General features: G+C 44.7%; 1 long non-coding RNA gene across 1 annotated transcript; it reads right to left on the bottom strand.

Annotated features, from left to right (window-relative positions):
* Window positions 1-2,465: 2,465 nt before the first annotated feature.
* LOC125700049 (uncharacterized) lies at window positions 2,466-6,626 on the bottom strand. The gene is made up of 3 exons (XR_007379763.1): window positions 6,513-6,626; window positions 6,133-6,228; window positions 2,466-3,824 (listed from the first exon to the last, which is right to left on the bottom strand). It is a non-coding gene; the product is annotated as an uncharacterized LOC125700049 (long non-coding RNA).
* Window positions 6,627-22,020: the final 15,394 nt, after the last annotated feature.

Raw genomic sequence — 22,020 nt, 5'->3', positions numbered from 1 at the left:
TTTCTTCAGTTTAAGAGTACGCGATGGTGATTAACGGCTTTCAAGCTGTTGGAGAACAAGTCCAACAGCTGGGTTGAAAACACTGGAAATTCACGTTAGGAGGAGTTACACACACGTGAATCAACATCATACCTATGACAGAATTAAGCATTCAGGATTTAATTCAACGACAGCCTTTCAGCAGAAATACCATGATGATATACTATGTATGTGACATAAAGCCAAACTGGCTAATTAGCTAGATTCGCAATACTTGAAAAACACAAAGGTGCATTTAATAATCACCCATTTAAAGCACTGGGTTTTAAACGGCATTAATGAGTTTCCTGAGTTTATGTAAATTCCTCATAGCAGGAGCTGCAAAGAATTTAATTGGAGATGGCAGGGAGAAGAAGCAGTGCTTAGAAGCATTCTGTAGCTTTTTCAAGAAAGCTTGCTTTTGGTGCAGGATTAGTTTTCTCAACATGGTGTGTGGTCCTTAGGTAGAGTGAGAAATGCCGACAGAGGGACGTGGGTATCTGTACAGCTCCCCTACCCCTCTATCTCTGGCTCTCAGGCCTAGCTGCTCAGTATTTTTCCTAAGTACAGGACCTCACAGACCATGTGAGGTTGGAAGGAGCAGAGCAGGCTGCTCTCAACAGCAGGAATTCAGTGCTTTCCAACCTGCACCCACACTGCACAGCAGGGTGAAGTGCAATTCCTGCGCTGTTCTGGTTAATTCCTGCTTCCAAGCACATGAATCTGGCTTGGTATTTTGGTAAGAATAATTTCATTCCATTCTTCTCCTGATTTGTTTTCTCAGCTTTAATACTTCAAGGGTTTAAACTGGCCTTTGAAAGGAACACCTTTGAAGCTAGAAAATAGTTTTGCTGCTGGCTGCCCTCTGGTTTGCCCTTTAGACAGCTCTCTGGCAAGAAGCTTCTGATTATGCAAATCAAAACCTGCTGTTCTCCGGCACACATACCAGCACTATCCACACAGCAAGAGAGGGGAGGGCTGAATAAAAACCTGACTTCCCCCATCCTCACACCCCTCTACATGGCTTCTGCCAACCTGCCCTGTTAAAATACTGCTGCAGGAGCAGCTGGGAAGAGCTGCAGGGGAGTGAGGTGCCAGGAGGATGAAACGCTTCTGCAGAGCTCCTCGTATCTGCAGTTCCAGATGAAGATAAACCAATCCAACTGTCTACAAACAGCCCATGTAACAAGATGCATCTGGCTTTACCTCACACTTTCAAATCCACTGCCCTTATTATTTCAAGATAAGTATCAGAAGGCAACCTATTGAGAACTTAAGACTTTCCTTCTCTTTTTAATGCTGTCTGTGGTTAAAATAAAGGTGAGGGACTGCTGTATTTAGCACTGCAGCTATTGTTTAAAAAGAGACTGGAAGTAAAGAACCTCTCAGACAAACACTGCTGAATACCCACAGTTCTAAGACATTAACATTTAAGATGGTGGGTATGGGACACTATTGCCCAACAGCTGATGAGATCGAAAGGTGTCATGGTTCTGTGATTTTAGGCTTTCGGTATTCCACATCATAGCATCATGTGGGGCACTGGAGTTTAACTGTTAATGCTCAAGTCCTGGGTACCTGTCCAGAAGAGAAGAAGAACTACATTCCCCAGGGGACCTTGTGGTCACGGAGAGGAGGTAGAACTCCTGGCAAGGTCACTGATGCTCTTTTTTGTCCGCTCTTCTTTGTCGGCTCTCCTCCTGTCTCCCTGCTGCTTAGCTGGACTGTGCATCTCACCTCAGCACTGTGGTGAGGCCTATCCACCTATCCACTCATCTCACACGTGGGTTATTTCTCAGATCTTCTGTTAAGGATTTCTTGCACCACCCTGAAACTTCTGATGCTGATTTCAGTCAAAGATGGGACAGAGGCTGGAAGTCCTTCTGTCTCCCACTGGATTCCAGCATAAGAAAATGCTGTTTAGAAGTGAAGGATTAAATGAAAAAAATTCCGAAAACAAGAGCTTGGGCACACAAAGGTTGATGCCTTCCCCCAAGCACCAATCCTACACTCAGAGCAGCTGCAGTTTTCATTGACCTTCCACCCTACCACCTTCCCACCAGGGCCGCACTAAGATCCACAGTATTTCCTTACCTGCAAACCAGAGATGCTCTCTGACAACATCCCACATCTTTGCACCCTCTCCACCCTGAGCACAAACCTCTGCTGAGCTCATACTGTGCAAATGGTGGGAGAGATCAGAGCAAATGCATACCGAGATTTGTCTCAATCATTTGATATGATATTTGTGATCTGGACAGAGACCATCAATCCCAATCCCACAGTATTGCATTCACAGCAACTTCTATTTCTATGTTTTTTCATTTTAAATGCTAATAAATCATCTCTACAGCTTCTTCACTCCCCCCTGCCATCCCCCCAACAGCTTATGATTCCCCCTCTATGTCTCTACTTTTAGAATTGCAGAGGTTTTGGGTCTGCCATAACCTACCCCTTGTCAAAATCAGATTGGGGCACATTTTCATTTCACACTGGGGAATTCAAGAGAAACCATATACAAGAACTCCTCAGAGAGGCAGATATTTATGTTTCCTATATGTTAGTTATATTTTGAAATGGTCTTGCTCTTAAATATTCTCCCCAGTCATTGCACTTTATTTCAGGTCAAATCCAAACTTTTTTTTTTTTTTAAGCTCTACAATTTGTCAGTGAACACAAACAGTTCTCAATTCAATCGACCAAAAATGGTTGACACACAAAACCAAAGCAGCCACAGCCCATATTTGCACAGCTGCATGCACCAGGCTCTCCTCCACCCCTCACAGATACTCATGCTGCAGGACATGAGCAAGGCTGCAGCAGGGAGTGGGGAAGGCCACAAGTCTCTCCTGGCTTCACAAGCCGTGGAAGTCCTGCCCACATTTGCAGAGGAAGTCATGCTAAAATCTTCAAGCCACGACAGTATTTGTGTTGCTGGTTTTACAGCTTTACACACAGCATTGTCACAGCCTAAAGGAGAACCTGAATGCAGTACCATCACTTCAGATTCAGAGCTTGGTCTCTGCCATGGCATTATAGTAAGGCTTATTAAATCAAATTTACCCAGTCAGATAGGTGCTGAATTTAAGGAATGAAGAGGCCATCATTTAACCAGGATGTGTACACTTATAAATCCCAGTTTTTCATGGCAGGTGGGTTACCTCTAAGCAACTTCAACGAATGCAGTTTGAACTTGGATATACTAGAACACCGTACAGTCACAAGGAATTCTCCAGTATGGAATAATTATATCTTACATCAAGTCTTCTGAATTCATTGACAGCATGCAGAGCTAAAAGAAGTCAGTCTGTCACATGCTGCTGGATTTGGACTGAGAATTTCAGTTCTGGGAAGTGACAGTAATGCGTTCTGGGGAAGGCTGGCTACTCACATGGGCGCCAGCACTGACACCCTGGCACTAAGGACCAGACAGCTACTTTGCTTCTCACTGATTTCCATGAATTGAGTATTAAACTGAGTCATATTAAGGAAATCCCAGCTAAGATTCTTTGCCCTCTTCCAAGAAATGGAAGATTGTCATCTCCAATAATTACACGTTCCAGTTTAAAGAGAAAAAAAAATCTGATTTCATTTTCTGAGTCACATTGTTTACTGGCTGTTGAGGCGCAAAGAGCACACATGTTTAGTGAGGAAGCACAGCACCTTCTCCATGCTATGAACTAGAGATGCAGACAGCCAAGGTGTTAACCTCAGTCCAACTGGGGAGAGTCATCAGAAGAAGCTCCTTTATGACATGACTTCTGCTTCGAGGATGCTATGACACATGGGATCTGCTCCCTCCGTGTCTGCATAGGAGGAGAAAACATAACTCAGCCAGGAAATGCAGGCAGACAGAGAAGGAGGAAACAGCGATTTTTCCCCTCAATCAACTGAGTCTCCCAGTTCCTAAGAAGTTTACCCAACTCTTTGAAAGTCTCAGGCAGCATAGCTTCATCAGCCTGCACTGACATAAGTCTCAGAACATCGTCCAGACTGCGGATGCCTCTGAAGCACCTTAGCATTCACAACTCATGCAGCTTTCAGAAGTTCACATTGGAACTTCTCGTGTGCCAAAATACTTCAGTGGATGAGGTTTCACGTGCACATTCTCTCTCTCTCCACCTTTCCCTTACGTATGGAAAAAGAGGCCCTCCAAGTTGTTATTTGTCAGAAAAGCTGTTGGCCCTGGATGAGAACCCAGCTCCCCCTGCAATCTAACATAGGGGAGTGTAACAGGATAGGATAGTGCCATAGGGAACAGGAGCATATCTTATTTGAAGGCTGCTGGGAAAGAACACGGTGGGAGGAAAGGTGGCTCCTGGAGCATTCTCAGGGCACAGACCTCAAGGGAAATGGCTGCAAAAGGTTGGAAATGAGCTGCCAGGAGATGGGGAGATGCTGCTGCCCCCCACATAGGGCAACCCTGAGCAATACATCCAGTGAGCCTTGCTTCAATCCCAAGTCTGGGTATTACAGAGCAACAGTCACCATACAGTTTACTTCTGTACAGGATTTTGTGCTTTCGGTAGGAGAACAGATCCTTGTTGGAGAAAACTACACAGTTCAAACTTTTTAGGGAGTAAATTAACATCTCCTATCTCCCTCCCTTTCCTTTAAGACATCAGCACAGAGTCTTTACTAGCAAGTATCTTCTTGGTGTTCTCCAAATAAACCTGAAATCCAGAGAAGCTCTTCAGAGTTCTTCTCCTCTGTAAAGTTCCCCCCTACAGATAAAGCAAACCAGGAAAAAGAAATTCAAGTGTTTGATTTTCTGTCCAGTCACTTTTTCGGTGAAAGAGAGCAAAGAAACTCTTTCGTGCTTCTTGCTATGAATTTTCAGCTCTGTTTGCTTTGACTTGTAGCAAAGCCAAGGAATTAAAAAAGTCTGAAAATTTCCACTAATGAATTCCAGACTTCTGGACGGCAAAACCATCTGCTTGCTCCCAAGCCATGTTGTCAACAACTGAGCACAGCTGTATGAAGGGCAATAAAATATTATACAGTTGCTTGTGTTTCTACACCCCTACATTTGCAAGTTTATTGAAGTACCATTAGTTTCAATGCTAGGTTTCACAGCAACCTTCCTTTCTGCAAAAGCTTTGCAACATTGCCCTGACTGCACTGGGCAGACAGGTAACATACATGGCCCATCTTCACAGTAGTTTTTGCTTTTCAAAGTCTTACAACATGTGGCAAAGCATACTACCAGGGCTGTAATTGTCTGGCCTAGGAAGCAGGAGTTAAGATGCTGCTCATTTGTGATGCTGAACAGCTCAGGGTCTCCCCTTGCACCTGGGCAGCCCAGTGGCTCTCAGAAAGATGGCACATATAAGCAGAAAGATACTCCATGAGCTCATGGCATCTCTCAAACCAAATCATTGCATTAACACCACAGACAGCTGGGCAAATACTTTTGTCCACTATTGGTTTGCTCACTTGAAAATGATGTGGATGACATGCAGCAGCCTCTACAAGAGCAGAAGCCAGTGCTTCCCATTACACACATTCAAGGCAAAGAACACAAAGCACAATCAGTACATTATTTCCCTTTTTGAAAAGTACTGTATGATTCACAGGGGCTTTAAAGAGAATCAGGGATCCTCCCTGCCATACCTGCACACACCAGCTCCAGGTTGCTGTTTCAAAGGAAGGGCATCATTGCTGAGACCCAACAGCTATGGCACCAGCCTGAGTTCCCCTGCGTTTACCTTTGCTGTTCAAATGAACCTTTGTCCCTTTGGGCACACACAGCTGAAGGACTTGCTCCTCACATTCAGCTCACCTTCATCGTCCACCTAACAGCCTATAGTCCTGGAAAACTCCATCCTGAGGCATATGATGCATTGCTTAAATTAATTCTTGCATCTTGGAGAAGTCTATCCTTAAGTCCAACTTCCAAGATGCACTTATAAAATAAATACAGGCTAAAAAAAAAAACCCCAAAAAAACCAGTGAAGTGAACACAGAAGTTTCAGTGCAGTATAATGGAGCCACTGCAGAAGACCTACTCTCTCCTCTTAAGTTTCCTCAAACTCTTTCTACTAGCTTTTCTTTTTATAAGGCACAGGGGAAGGGAGGACTTGAGATGAATGCTTAGAAGTTAGAAACACTCACCTAACACAGAGCTGGTCAGATGGTTCCAGTAAGAAATGCTCAGCAGGTTACACTTCAGTTGTTACAGGCCACCTCAATGCATCTTTTCCAGGTAGGCTGGAAAAAAACACAACTCAGAACAGAGAAAGCCTTTTCTCCTAATGGCAGAGCCCTGAGGAGTTTCCATAAACAGTAATAAATACCACTTCACTTGTTTTACAGACTAACAAGATCCAAGACAATCCTATTCTCCCTCTCGCTCCTCTGTTGACAGCACAAAGCACTGCTTACTCCTTGCCTTAAGCCTGCTAGATCCCTATTTGGTTGCTGATAGCAAACCACACTGAGCTTCCACCTAATCCCTTAAAGTTATAGAAATATAGGCACAAAGATAACCCCACCTCTGCAGACAAAACCATCTAGGTACAGCTTAGAGAGCATAAATGCTGCAGCTCTTAAATATAGCTAAGGTTCACCCACTAGTAAGAGCTCAGCCACACAGCAGAGCAATTTGCCTCATCCACACCAACTGAGAGCAGCTGTGTTAATTTACAGATGTAGAATGTAAGCTTCTCAAGGAAAAAAGCAGCAACATCCAGCTGCTTTGTGAACCTCAATTCCGTTTTCCATACAGATGGCTTAAGTAGTTAGGAAGGGAGCCGAGCTTTCAGAAGCAACATTTCTGAATGTTGTATCCATCGGGCTCTGCTGAAAGCTGTGCTTTCCTGTAAGCAGCTCAAAACTGTGCATCTCTCATGGAAGCTCAGCACAAGCAGTAAGATGTGCTGCACACTGCTGCAGGGAGCACCTGGTCCCATAGCTATCCTGCATGTCATCCCCTGAGGAAAAACAGCCAAGAGCAAAGCTGGAGCCTGGTTCTTCCATTCCTGTTCGCACCGGTGTTTTCTTGGGTTTTACTACTTCATATCAGCATCTGGAGAGGCAGAACCTTCCTTTACCTGAGCCTGACTGCAGGGAGACCCTTCCCTCTGATGGTTCATGAGCATGTGTGTCTGTTCACACATCTGCCCATTTTCCTTCCATTTACCTGCCAGGAAGATTTCTAAGAAAGCAGAAATTGCTGGAGGTTTCAGAGCACACAGTTGTGATGCTGAAGGCAATATGCACAATTTGCAGTTTGGGCCTGTGAGCTCAGATCTGTGTACGTGGTGTTTAATGTGCAGCAATGTACGTAGGAGGGATTATTCATAGCACCTACAACTCAACATCTTCATTTAGTTTTAACGAGGCAAAGAATCTGCAGAGGAGGTTGGGGGTTGGAGATTCATGATCCTTGAGGTCCCTTCCAACCCTGGCCATTCTATATTCTGTAAACAGTACTCCTATTCCTGCTTATGGGGTGAAGGATTTGCCAAAAGCCTCAACAAAAGCAACACCTGCTTTGTGATGCTAAGCATGGAAGTACCTCTGTGGCATCCTGCGGTATTGCTGTCCCAGGCACAAGCTCCCTTCAGCCTACAGCTGAAGACAGAAGGCAATGAAATACACTGCTTTGCCATGCAAGAGGTCTCCCAGATGAATCGGAAAGGCAGCCCTTGCCCTTTCAGAATTTGGCACCTGAAGATTCCAACTCTTCTCACCTTGCCATACTTACTCCAACGCTGCATTGCTCAGCACTGGAGAAATCATACCCAAGAGGACACTGAGCACTTTTATTTCAGCCAACAAAATTAAAGGCAAAAAGTCCAATACCCCCCCTCTTCATTTTTTTTTTAATTCTCCTGCACTGTGCATTATGGAAGGGTTCAAAGTTGTAAAAGCTTCCCTTCTCTTGGCAAAAGAAAGAGCTAAAAATTTATTTCCTAAGAAACCCACATCCACTTCTCTTTCCTCTTTTATTAAAATCTAATAACTTCTAATAAATAGTTCTTGTTTCTCCCTTCAGTGACAGCTTAGAGGAGGTTTTGGTAATGACTGCCTTTCAGCTGAGCTGAGCTCAATTAACTGGGCAGAAAATTAGAAGCCATGTCTGCAAAATTAACAGGAAATACATCGCTTTCTGGCATGCAAAAATACAATTCTTTTCTACCAAATTTGGCTTAGATTTAGCAAAACATGTTCCGCAGATGGAGTTTCTTTCAAAAACAAATTAGCCATCCTGAGATAACCAAGCTCTAATGGTGCTGTGAGGACAAAAAGATAAAAAACAAACAATCCAGCAATATTAATTATATTTTTTCCTCTTCTGTCAATGTATTCCTTGCCAGCTGGTTGTGTCGTATGTGGGCATAATTGTTAGAGTAATAACTGTTAGCCTAGTAATATCCTAAGGTAAAATATCCTAAGGTAAATAAGCCCATGAGGTGTTGAAAATGTCCATTTCCACCATTTACTGTACAACATCTGGGGCCGAAGCATCCTGTGCAGCGCCTTTGGAATAAATACTGAAGTGTTAGTGTGCAGAAATGGTGAATTATTCTTTCTTCCTACTGTGAATCTTCTGAAGATGATGCATGGTGTGCACTGCTTTGAGGTGCAGGCAAATATCTCTGTGAGTCAGTGCTCAGCCACTCCAGGGCTCAGCCAATGAACTGCCCTGTGCAAGCTAACAGCAAGCGAGGGAGCTCATCTCCTCTGTTCGATAAGGTTTTGCTGCGTTCATCCAGCTCTTGCCTGGCGTGCATGGGAACAGTTAGGTTCCTCTGAGCTTCCCTTGTTTTGATACAGGAAAAGAATGAAGCTGCTCTTTTGATCATGCACTACTCATGATGAATTGAAACCCACAGAGCACTTTGCCAGATCTTTTGTGGTAAAGCAGCATCCTCTCTTGTTTGCAACGAGCCTTTCTACTTCCTTCCACAAAATGAGACATCAGAGGAACACCACTGGCAGAGGAAGCTGACAAAAAGAAGGTATCCTGAGTGAAAATTATTGCCCTCCTAAGACTGTATTTAGATATCTCAAAGGTTTCCGGGAAAATAGCTCAGCACATGCATTATATTCCCCAGCACCCCAGCTGTTAGCAGCTGGATGCAGTGTTTCAGCAGCCACTCTTGAAGGAAATGTAACAGCAATTTTCAACAATAGACAGTAAGTATCCATGGATGTAACCAGGAGCCCAATTTTGCAACGTGCCCCCCCAGACTTCCCTTTGAAGCACAATCCCACAGAAGTTGCTAGCCAAGATGCTGCAGTGTGCAATCTGTAGGCTGTAGGAACAGGCTCTGAGAGGCGGATTTGCTGACCTTCACAAAGTGAAGGTGGTTCAGGGATTGAACGTGAACAAAGCTTTAGCAGATCCCACTTCAGTCTTGTGTTCCAATGCTACTTTTTCTTAATGTGAATTTAAATCCGGACCATTAAAAATACCCATGTACCACTTTGCTCAGTATTGCAATTCCTTGTGCCCAGACTATCTGGGAATGTAAGCTTTGAGCCTCCAGAAGCAGTTCAGCTGCACTTGAGCCCTCAGTAGGCATGTTTTCAGACTACCATGGGAGAATAGTGCTTAAGGATAGAAGAGTGTCCATGGGAAACTGGGAAATAAACTCCACTGAATCACCAACCTGCCCAGGAGTGACCCGGTGTGAAAGAGGTTTGCATGATAAAACAGCAGCCCCACATGCCTGTCTGCCTGCAGAAGGCAGAGGCAGCTTCTGTCCCATCCCACGCAGTATCACCCCATCCCATTCCAACTGAAACCACCACCTGCCCATGTCTTCCTGCAGTGCCCCTGCATGCCTCCAGCTCTTCCCTGGCTGGATCCTGTCTGAGATCCCTTCCCTGTGTAGAACAGATCCCTTTTTCTGGTCTCCACCAGTGTCTATTTCCCCGACACATTTTACATGAGCCACATGAGTTCAGACAATGAAGATCTGCATGTAATGTGGTAGGATTTACTCTACCATAAGCTACTACAGCTCTAAAGCAAGGCTGAATTAATCTGTCTCTCACAAAACATCATATTTCAAATTCTTTTTGAAATCTTTCACAGAAACATAGTCTGGAAAATGCTGTGCATGACTATGCCAGTAATGTCTCTAAATGTTCTCTCCAGTGAAAGGACTGATTAAAAAAAAAACGCAATTCCTTCCTAACTACTCATTCTGCCTCTCCCCTCGTGCGTAGAAACACAGTCAAGTGATGGGATCATGTGCGTCTCAGTGACAAATACAGTTGAGCTAACGCAGGAAGATGTTGTGTTCAAAATGGAAATGACCAACTGAAGCTGCAGTGTCAGATATTGCATGATTGGGAATTAATCTCATAGTTTTCTACAACAAATAGAAGCTCCAGAGCTTAGCAAGAGATATCAAAAGAACTACACACATGAAGTCCAAACCAGTTAGTCAGTTTACATCACAGTTGGCATGCTGGCACTGATGGATGTGTTCTTCCAGTTGGAAAGATTTGTACGGAACTATCAAAGTCCTATGAAATAATGACAAAAAATAGGCAGACTTGAGTGAATATACTTGAAAATTAATTTCTGGGGGATTGCCTGTAGATCCTCAGGGGAGAATCCATCTGATGACACGGAGAGGATGAGCTGCCTGGTTGCATGGTCACGATTTGCAGAGGTCATCACTTGACTCGAATGCTATGTTTTGTTCTTGGTGTTTCCAGTGAAGACAGTCAAAAGCAAACAAAGGTTTGTATCTCCTCAGTAGAGAATGATGAAAAGTTTTTGGATTCTGCAGCAGAAATGGATTCTAGAAATGGATCCTAGAAAGGTGATTTCAAGGGCCACCATTTTCCGCTGCTCAGCTTGAATCACTGTCCAGAGGAAAACACCTCTGTAACGTCGGTCTGTTTTTATAACTCTACAGTCATCACTCCCTTTGCAGAAAAAGGTCGTCAAGATAACAAAGAGAACAAACCCTTTGAACAAGGTAGCATAAAGAGCACTGGGAAAGCTTTTCAGATGACACAGTGTCATCTTCAGTGCCCTCCACACACAGAGCCAGACTGTGAGGCAGGGAGAGCTGCGTTGGGACAGGTCAGCGGCCTTCATTTGCAATGCAAAACCAGCCAGAATTGTTTCTTCAATCTGATACTGCAGATTACACAGCAGTTTTGACCCTCATAAAAAGCACTTTCTTCTTGATCTTTCAGCTCAGCTGTCTTAAACAGGAAAGCAGGGCACACTGATGGAAACAGGATGCGCGATAGTAAGTTCTGCTTTCTGTACAAATCCAGACTCGCACATTAGTTAAACCATATTTGCTGCAGGGGAAGAATTGTTGACTCTTTTTTTTTTTCTTCTATCCCATCTGTTTTGCCTTTTCTCCAGAGTATCCATTCTAACATCTAATCCTAACAGTCCAAGCAACAACAGCAGTGCATGTATGACGCCACTGGTGAGGCAGGGCTCTTAGCAGCAGCAGCAGCCAGAACTTGAGCCTTTGAGCAAAGTTACTCGGTGGCCATCTGAAAGTGTACACTGAATGTTTTCTTTCTCAGCTTCCACCAAAGGGTGTTTGTTTTTATCCGCTCTGTTTCTTTCCTCAGTAGCAGCAGAGACGCTTTGAATAAAGCAAGGAGGGATACTTCTGATTGTTTGGATTCCAATCAAGAAGGACAGATTTATGTGTTTACCCTGGAAATGACTTATTTGAATCATAGTTGTGAGCAGAGCCAGGGAGCCCCTCGCCTCCACCCCCAAAGCCAGTCCGCAGGGCTCTGCCACAATGTGCTTTTAATTATGAGCAGGAGCTGCTGCAGCATTTTTTGCCTCACTACAGCATTTTTCATTATGCAGGCTGCAGAACAATTAGAAAAATCATTCTATGTTAAGGAAAGAGTTTATTAAATTCACTGAGGGAATAAAAAGTGATTTTAGACTCGTATATGTTTTAAGATGTGATGATGGAGGGTGAGCAAGCAACTTAGTTGTGCCTATAGTGCAACAATGTGACGTAGTAAGGATTAATTGACAATGGACCTCAAGATCACTTCGGATCTTTGGTGTGTCTCTGCCCTCGGCCACCACTCAGTTTCCGTGGATGTTTGGGATTTGGTGATGTGACCCCACGAGGAGCACTTCTGCCCTCAGCTCCACACCATGGGCTGCCCACACAGCACTGCTCAGTGAGAACGAGAAGCTGCTTCCAAAGAGATGAAGGTGTTGAAGACATTCCTCTTCACATTCAGTTTATTTTTTCATGCCTTCAGTACATAAGGGTTAATGAAATCCAAGGTGTTTCTCATTTCATGTCACTGTAAAGCACTTGGGAGGAATACCAGAACATGGATGTTCATGCTGCTGCCTAGGGGGAGAGCAGACAAAGATCCCATGGGTGAAGAAATAATTGCCACTTCTTGGTGATAAAAATTATTCATCCCAGCAACTTGGATGCTTGCACAAGGCATTTTTGCCCACTGCATTCATGTCATATTCACTCTGCCACGAGGGATGAGAGCCCAGCAGCCTCCTCAGCAGGGTGGTTTGGTAGTTATCTCTCTTGCAAAAAAGCTGTGACATCAGCAGAGGTCAGCATGGTGTGTGAGGGGTCTGCTCACCCCACTTCCCACCTGGAAATGACCCAGTGCCCCAAGGCTGCCTGCTGCAGACCCCAGTGCTTGGTCTTGGGGTCTTGGGTCATGGGGTGCTGTCGGCATTTCTGCGCTGACTTTGGTCCCACAGAATCACCCTAAAGGTTGTCCAGAATTGTATCACTGCTTGGAGGGATTTCTGCCTCCACAAGCCCTCAGTTTGTATCAACCTGACATGCTGATACTCCGTTTGTATTGCTGTTAGCATACTGATGAAGGACATCTCCTATTACTCCCTTGAAGGGAGAAGAAGAGAAGGACTGCAGGGCAGCCTGCTCTCCAGCACATCAAATGACAGCCCCCAGAGGTCATCTAAGACAGCCACCGTTCATTTCCTTGGCCTTGGAGGTGGCTGCATTTCACACAACATCCTCACTTTACATTTGCAAAAAAGCTGGGTGAGGACTTTTCATAAGGGCATGCAGCAACAGGACGAGGAAATGGCTTTAAACTGGAAGAGGAGAGATTTAGACTAGATTTTAGGAAGAAATTCTTTACTGTGAGGGGTGGCCAATGACTGGAACAGGCTTCCTTGAGAGCTGGTTGATGCTCTGTGACTATCTGTGCTCAGGATGTGGTTGGCAATGCCCCCAATAACAGGCTGTAACTCTTGGTTAGCCCTGCAGTGGTGGGGTGGTTGAGCTCAAAGATCTTTGAAAGTCCCTTCCTATAAACCATTCTGATTCTAGCTCTAAAAATGATGCCGTGCTGCATGATATCCTGTTTTATATGATATTTTAACTTTATTAGGATGAGAGATGACGAAGCTGACCACGGAACTTCTGAAGTTTCCATGAGAATTCCTGGGCTGGAGTTCATGCACCCCTCCCAGAGTAGTCATGAGACAGTCTCTGATGCCTGAGACATGATGGTCACCCTTCCACAAGAAGGGACATTCCCAAATCCATTTATTACCTCTTCTGATATTTTCTTTTCAGCTTTGACTTTGCTTAAGACAACACAAATCCAGTTTTCTTTTTTTTTCTTTTTCTTCTTTAAGACCTCAAAAACTAGGAGATGTAATGATATTGAGCAAGGAGCCGCTTACCCAACTGGGGCTGCTTGAGTCACTCTGCAGATGTACCTACAGCATCCCTGCCATGTTCTGTAGAAGTTCCTGGGGCAGATGGCATGTTTCTCACAGGAAGGGCATTGCAGGAGCTCTTGTGGAGATATTTTCAGTCTAATAGCAAAGTTTGGAGCAGTTTGACATTTCTTGAGTTGGGTGGGATGAATGATATTTCATTAATCATCGCTTTTGGAGTTACATCACTGTCTATGAAATTGAAAAACAAAGTATGACACGTAGTTTGAAAGGTTTTACCATGAAATTACATAAGTCTTCTGCGGAAGGGGAGTGGAACAGGCCATCCTCATGGGTTAGTGCAGTGTGGCTTTTTGTGCTACCTAATGTCTTTTTCATCTGAGCGTGGCTGTGCCTAAACAGCACTGAAAATTACACAACTGCAAAATTGTGTCATTGCCTTCAATGGTCCCAAGAAAATACTTTTATTTTTGACATGTTAAAAGTCAGACACAGAACTACAAGAACAAGGCCTGTTAAAATGTCAATGATATTTTTAATAACCAACACTGGGGAGTTTTTAAACGAGCGGTATTTGCAAGTGGAAAATACCTAGCAACACTTTGCAAATTTCCATCATCTTCCTCTGTTACAAGGAATAAAAAATGCCATTTTCAAATGTGACCTTTTCCCCTCTCGTATATGGCACAGATACAATAAATACCAAAAAGAATGGATGAATTATTTGAAGGATCCAAGCTATGCAGCACTGGGTACCTGGGTCCAGCTGGCTGCCCTTTGCAGCAGGGGGTCCTCAGACATGTGGGCTGTTGTGGAAGGAGCAGTTCTGTAAGCAGACCAAGACAGGATCCTGCAGCAGATGCTGGAAGCTTCTTGCCAGCCCATAGCCTGGAGAGGCCATCTGAGCATTTGGAGTTTGGGCCAGATCCTGTTTGTGTTGAAGTTAATAGACTTGGACATCATTCTCAATGGGCAATGTAATCGATCTTCCAGGGGGGCTTTGCCCACGTGTGTGATTAAGTTCATGTACAAGCTCTTGAGCCCGTATTCCAACAGTCCTTTCTTTAATTAATTTTGTATTTTTCAGACATGCAAAATAAACACTGACTTCCTCTGTTAAATGAAGAGCAATAAACTGGGGTTGCATACTTTTATTATTAGGAAATAGTATAATACTCAAAATTTGAAAGCATGCAGTTTAGTATGCTGTACATCTAACCCTGGGATGAAAACATCCCATTATTGATATCATAAAAAGACTTTGCACAATACTACTCACTTATATGTATTTATGTGCATACATGAAGCAAGATATGGCTAGCCCATAAAAATGTAGAGAATATCAAGCAAGAGAAGCAATACATAAAATGATAATCTTCATCTACAGTATTTGGCCACATCTGTGCTGGATCAGAGTTTGGCTGCTGAGGATGAACTTTTGAATGTGTTACTTCCATTTGTGCATCTTTGGGGAGCTCGGGAGCTTTTCCTCCAAATTTTCATGGTCTCTTATTTTTACAGCACAAAGGGCTGAGAAATTACAGACTTACAGTGTGGTGGATACTTTGGTAGGTGAAAATGCTATACAGCATCTCCTTTTACACCCGCTAGTAAACTTCATGTGCCCACAGAGACTCAGGCAGAAAGCTCCTCAGTGCACAACCAGGAGATTTTAAGAACCAAGGCTCAGAATGCATCGTCCGTTCTGCAACACTTCATAATGAATGCACATGAAGTCCAGTTCTTGTCCCACTCTGAAGAACTATCATCTAACAGGTTCAGTGTCGGAGAGCTCATTCTCTGGCGCTTGTTCTCCATTGACATGACTTTATGGCCAAAAGCCAACTGTGTCAAATCAAACTTTTCAAGGAGATACCCCATAATTGAGAGAAGCCCAATTTCTGCTTGTTCGAGGCTCTGCTTTCTTTCTAGCCATGAATTTGCCTGGAAGTTCTTGTGACCCAACAACCCCTGCCTCAGTCTGCAGCAGGCAGTGCTCCCGATGGCCACGTTACAATCCATGGGGTTTTTAATTGAGACCCAGCTCCTCCTGTACCGCAGTGATATGCAATTTAGCAATTGGGGTGGGGGGGTTAAGACCACATCTAGGACACCTCGCTTTGATGGTGCCGTCAGCCTGCAGCCATGCTAGACTGGGGAAGTAGTTTAACCATGGCCACACTGTGGGATTTCAGACCTGGCCATGCAGCACAGGTAATGCTGCCTGCCCTGACCTTTTGACCCTCTTAATTTCTTTGTGGCTGTGGGAGGTCTTGCTGGGATGTTCCTGATTTGGGGACTGATGCTTTGCAACATTTGCCTTCTAAAACAGATTTGCTCTCTCTGTTGTGGTGAGCAGTGAGACATCATAGTAGTTCACATTTGTTTAGATTTGTGGATTTTTTTGCTGGTAACTACTTACACATCTCCTTTTGTAGCAGCTGTTTTTCTATGACTTGCATCTGTGGCATGTTGTTGAGGCCAGGAGATAACAGATTTGTTGCTGAATGTAGACATAACATACGTTGTCAAGATTCATATGCAGTGAAAATCTGTACCCCTTCATAAATCACCAGGGTTTCTTTGTTTCCTCAGTTTAAACATCCCTATCTGATCGCTCATTAGCTGAAGTCTGGCACAAATTCAGTGGCAGAATCGAGGCGATGGATAGCTGAAAAGTATTTGAGTCACAAAATCACTGAGGGGCATTTTATTCCCTTGTGCCTTTGGAAAGCAATACAGTAAAAAAATATAGCAGGCTGCTATTCAGTTTCATATAACACTCCCAGTGTTGAGATTTAGCTGAACTGCAGCACAATTTTACCCAAAAAAGCCCACGTTCTTGGGTACACTTGTATGGCAAAGCCACAGAACAGCCAGCCAAATGCAGAGCTGGTGACAGAGCTGCTTTCTCCTGCATCTTTGAAAAAGACTGAAATTCAGTCCTGTGAGCTGGACAGTCCCTTCTGGTCTATTAGGTGAGACAAGCTCTCATGTGCTCTTGTATACACAGGATCAGGATAGAAGAGGACATGTGAGCAAACCCTGCTACCTACAAAGAAAGAGGTGTTTGGTTTTCCTGTGCAGTTCATCCTCCCCCAGGCCAATGCCTTCCCCTCCAGATGCCTTCCTGCTGCTTGGGAAGGTATCCAGAGTGACAGACACAGAGAGCAGCATGCCTGAGAGACAGGAGACAGTATCACATAACCTATATTATCTAATCCAGTATGAGCTTGGATATCCAAAGCAGCAAAACAGTGCTGAGAGCTCAAAGTCCTACAGTGCATCCAACGTGGGGGAGCTGCATCTGTCCCATCTCCTTGGGGCAATCTCCTTGGCTCAACGCAGCTCTAACGAGAGATGGGCAGACCAAGTCCCTCCATGGGTTGATTGTACATGGACAGAGCCTCCTGCTTCTTATTTGAGTACTCAGAACTAAGAGCACTCATGTTTTTCATTGCAGAAGCCTCCTTTGCTCTCCACCAGCTGGCAGCAAACCCCTCAGCTTGCTGGCTACTGAGAGAAGGTAAGGAAAGGTGAGCAGAAAGAATGAGGCAGGCAGAAGCAGCAGACTTCAGGGGAGGTTCTCCTTCACTAGCCCTGGTTTCATTTATCCTGCTAAGACCCAAAGCCTTCCAGGTGTCATGCATCTAAAGGAAAACTACAAGGAAAAATACAGATTATTATGCTTTTTTTAATGATTATTATTATTTTCTTGCATTTAAAAAGCTGAGGCAGTTTTTCTTTGCTCCAAACATAGTTTCCTGCTGTTTTATGCTTTTTCTGGAAGATGGCCGGTACATCTCCCACAAAACTCCCATTAACTTTATTCAGCTCAGCATCACTGCCTTCACACACTGCACGTTACACCATCCAAGTGCACCTGACATCTCACTCTATATTCAGATGTAGAAAACCAGAATAAAGCCCTACTGTAAGTTATCAAAGGTAACATCAGATACAGTAACAAAATCTTTCCTTGTTATGCAATTTTCTAAAGGATCGCAGCTCCCAGGACCTCATTAAAGCCTTTGGTTTGGTATCACCAAGGGAGTCAAAGAAACTGGAGGGAATTCCAGGAGTTGGATTCAATGATCCTTATGGGCCCCTTCCAACTCAAGATATTCTATGATCACACGAAATAGGAATTAACAAGGAAACATTGATTCAATTATTTTCCCTAGAGAATGAGAAAACACAAAGTTTGTGTTGAAAATGGAAATAGCAAAGCAGCAGGGGAGTACTGACTGCCCACATCACCGGGCCCATCGTCAAGGTTGCATTTTGAGAACTGGCATCTTCAGTCTGCAGCAGTGACAGTGAATGCTGGTCACCTTCTGTAAACATGTGGGAAAGACAGTGCGCATGGCAGAGAAGAGTTATGTAAGAATCATTGTGGTACAGAAGTAAGGGGCTTTCTATCCATGGGAGCAGCGTGGTTCTGGAATAGGTGCACCACACATTGTGGCATTACCCACGAGGGGGCTGTGCCAGAGGATGAATGATTTATTCCCAGATTTACAGTGCTGTAAAGCCTTGCAGAGGTGATGTGCACCAGGGAGATAGACACGGGGCTCTAGAGGGGCAGTTGGCACCTCCCCTGTGGTCTTACCACCTCCCTGTGAGCAATGGAAGGAGGTGAGATGTGGCTGCATGGCCTTGGCCAAGCAGAGGAACAGCCAGCATTCTGGTAACCCTGCTGGGGGACTGCTGTGACTCTGGGAGTGGTGAGCACTTTTGAGTAAGGCAGGAGCAGCAAGCCTTCCCTGCAATGCCTGTTATCCAACACAAATAGAAGGGTCAAAATTTGACCCTTAGAACTGATGAATGATGTCAACCTGTGAAGATTAGAGCTGCTCACTTCGGGGCTTGGGGAGGGTTGGTCTGTTCTGTGCTTTAAAAATCCTACAGGCACGGAGGAAATGAATGCACCGATGCAGGCTGAAGCTCTTCAGGCTTCCAGCTCAGCTCAGGATGACTGTGGCACAATCGGTTCCAGATGCTGAGTTTCCGGTAGTGGCTGACAGACACACAGACACACAGACACACAGACACACAGTAACTTCTTCAGCTCCATGGGCTCAGACATAATCCCAGACTCTACAGACAGATACCACAAGACAGACAGACATTACAGCTCCAGAGCCCTTTCCCCATGGGCCTGATGAGCCCACAGGCTGGCAAATGCTTTGGGTCTTTTTATGCATGTCCAGGTAGGATGATGTCCCCTGATGGTGGTGGTGGTGGAGGAGCCCAGCTCGCAGAGCTCTCAGCAGTGCTGTGTCAGCCCCACGTGAGCACAGACCTCGGAGGTGCAGCACAGCGCTGGAAATGCGTGGTTAACCTGCTGCTGGCTGTAGGCAGAAAATTAATGACTTGATTCCAATTACAAATATTCCAGAGAGGGCTAATGATGATTAATCTGCTGTTACAGAATTATTCTTTTATGACTTGTTATGTACTGCTCATACGAGTATATTCACTCGTGACACCTGTTCCTCTTGATAGCATCTATCACTTATTAAATCTTTGCAAGTAATTTGGTAGGGTAACTGTCATGCATAAATAAATAGTACTCATGGCAGGTTTAATGCAGTGACTGACATTAGTGATCGACTGCCAATGCACGAGTAGAACATAGAGGATCAAAAACCTGAGACAAACTCTACATCTTGGGAGAGACTGCCTCCATTCCTCCGGTGCAGCACAGCACATCCTCTGCTGCAGTCAATAGACTCCAGGAATACCTCCAGGCAAAGGCTCGAGCTGGGACTCAGCATAAAGTCAGAGGAAAGTTAATTTTGCGGAGAATTTTTAATATGAAGATCTAAAGTTGCAATAGAATGTTAGCAACTGCTTTAGGCTGGAATTTTCCAGATACATAAGGGGCAATAGGTCCCCAAATCCCACTGGATGGGTACCCAGCTCTCACAGCCTCCGCTGAGCAGCCCAGCTTCACTCTGACTCATTACCCATTCCACTGCTATTATTTCTTCATAAGATTTTGTTTAAGTTATTGTGCTCTTAATTTCCTGTTTCACAATCCTTTGGTGATGCCAGCAAAATATACTACTGCCGATTTCTGGATTTGCATTTGAACAGAGGATTAAAATTAACCACAGCTCCTCATTGGCTCAGGGCGATCAAAGGTTCGGTGCAGAGATCTCAGATTAATACCTCAGACTGTCGCTGCCAAAGCCCAAGTAACAGAAGAACTGGATCTCTCCCAGCCATGTGCACTGGGGCAAACCAAGTCCAGCACTCAGAGGTGAAGCTCCATGAGTGTGGCTGAAGGCGCATGGGCCGCATCCTTGTTCTGCTTGCTCCTAGGCAAGGAAATGCACTGACAAAGCTAAGGCTGTGTTCACCATGAGTAACAAACATCCGCAGCTCAGCTCTCTGACTAAGAGCTGCTTCATCAGCACGGTCATTATTTCATCATAAATTCATTTTATTTCTTTATTTTACTTTATTTTTTGCAGGAAGAAACCATTTCTCCTGATAGATGCATAACCACAGACAAAGTGGGTGTAAAACTGGGCACAAGTGAAAGATTTGTCAGCAGACACACGAGGTCTGGAGGGAAAGCCTGGAGACACATGGATTGACTTCTAACTGAGCTGTGCCCTCAGAGCTGCAGTGTTGCAAGATTTCTGTACAGAGAGCACAGGAGCGTTAAGGAAAAAGCCAGGAGCTGTGAAGCATCAGGACTGCCAGGAAATGGCTGGCTGTGGAGTATTTCAAGTGTCTCCAGTGGAACACAGAGCCCAAAGGTGGATTGCCTTGATCGCCCAGTGGGCCTGTGGCCAAACTGGAGCAAGGATCCAAGCCCCCCAGAGCTTCAGGAAGCGGATTGTATCTCAAGCTGAAAGATTTCTAGGGGCAAGATGGATTTATCTCTGGTTCTTCAAACAGATTTTGCCTCTGATTTACATGCTGTCTTTTCTCACCAGTGAAAATGGACTCGGGCCCTTCTATTCTCATTTTCATTGCAGATTAGCAAACATGTTAGAAAAGAGTCTGGTGTCAAGATGTTTGTTGAGGATGGTGGTTTGGTCAGATGGGAATAAGAGAAGTAAATTCTCCAGGGGAGGATGTTTGTAGTCCCGGTTCTTTCTTCTGACCATGTGTCCAGCCAGACAAATCCACAAACATGCAAGATGGTAACAACTGTAGCCAACAGAATTTTTCTAATTAACTTTCTGTGTGCGAAATCCAGTGTTTCTGTACCTCAGACTCCATCCAAAGTGTGTTTAAATGGATGGAAAGGCTCCCACTGGCTGCAGCAGCTATGGGTCAGAGCCCCAGGACAACAGGCAGAGCAGTGGCTCCATTTATTTTGGAAATTCCATCCGTGAGCACAGCGCCTGCTGGAGAAATCCCATTCCTCAACATGAAGCAGATCTCAGTGCTGTGGTTTGTTCCAATCTGTGCTCCAGCCAGTGACATTTTGGTACATAAATAATTGCCCTTTGGGCTCTGGAGGCATTGCTTTCCCTGCCAGCCTTCTCCTACCTCTTTCTTCATGTCCAGCACTGGTCTACAGACCTTCTGTAGCTTCAGGTGTGAAGAACAGGTCAGTTCCAAGGCTGAAGTGGAAACTGGAAAACGCACCAAGCTAAACAGAATACCCAAGCCAAGCATTTTATGTGCATGTAACAACATGTGCTGTTACACAGGAAGACTGAAATCTCCCTGCACTCCACACGATGAACATTTTGCTGATGATGGAAGTCATTCAGATCATGCTTTGTTGCAGGGTACAAAGGAACTATTCGTCCCACAAACCTGTCAGCTTTTATAACCTCTATTTCTTAATGGTGCTGCGATTTTTTTTCTCTCTCTCCATTTTAACAAGCACCCTGGAAGGTGGTAACTGTTGAGTTCCTGAGGAGGTGAAAGAGTTTTTTTCAGTGCATGAAATTTGAGCAAACTGGAATCTCTGGAAGCGATGTTAAGTCCAAGAAAGACAGTTAACATCTGTCAAGCTTACACCATGCAGCATCCACTATAGATAGGGGAAGTTGGCTCTTGTACTACAACCAGCTGCCTGCAGGAGAGAGGAGAGGAGGGAATGAGAGAGGGAAGGAAACGAGAAGAAGTGGGGGCCACAGTTCTGTGATGGGACGGGGGAATGAATCCTGCACCAGCTGATGCATGGCATGGCTCTAAGTCCTCCTGCCCACCTCAGTACATCAGTGGCTGTGCTACTGTTGAGCTTAGACACCAAAATGGTTATGCTGGTCTTTACACTCAGGTGTAGCCTCAGACCTGAGCTCCCATGTGTGCCATGTAGTTGCTGCCCAGGCAAGAGGCTGGCTGGGAGATACTCAGGGTTGTAATTCAGC

This window comes from Lagopus muta, chromosome 14 (genome assembly GCF_023343835.1).
Source record: "Lagopus muta isolate bLagMut1 chromosome 14, bLagMut1 primary, whole genome shotgun sequence".
Classification (NCBI taxonomy): Eukaryota; Metazoa; Chordata; class Aves; order Galliformes; family Phasianidae; genus Lagopus; species Lagopus muta.
The sequence above is the reverse complement of the archived record's forward strand: the minus strand, read 5'-3'. Positions and strand labels throughout refer to the sequence as shown.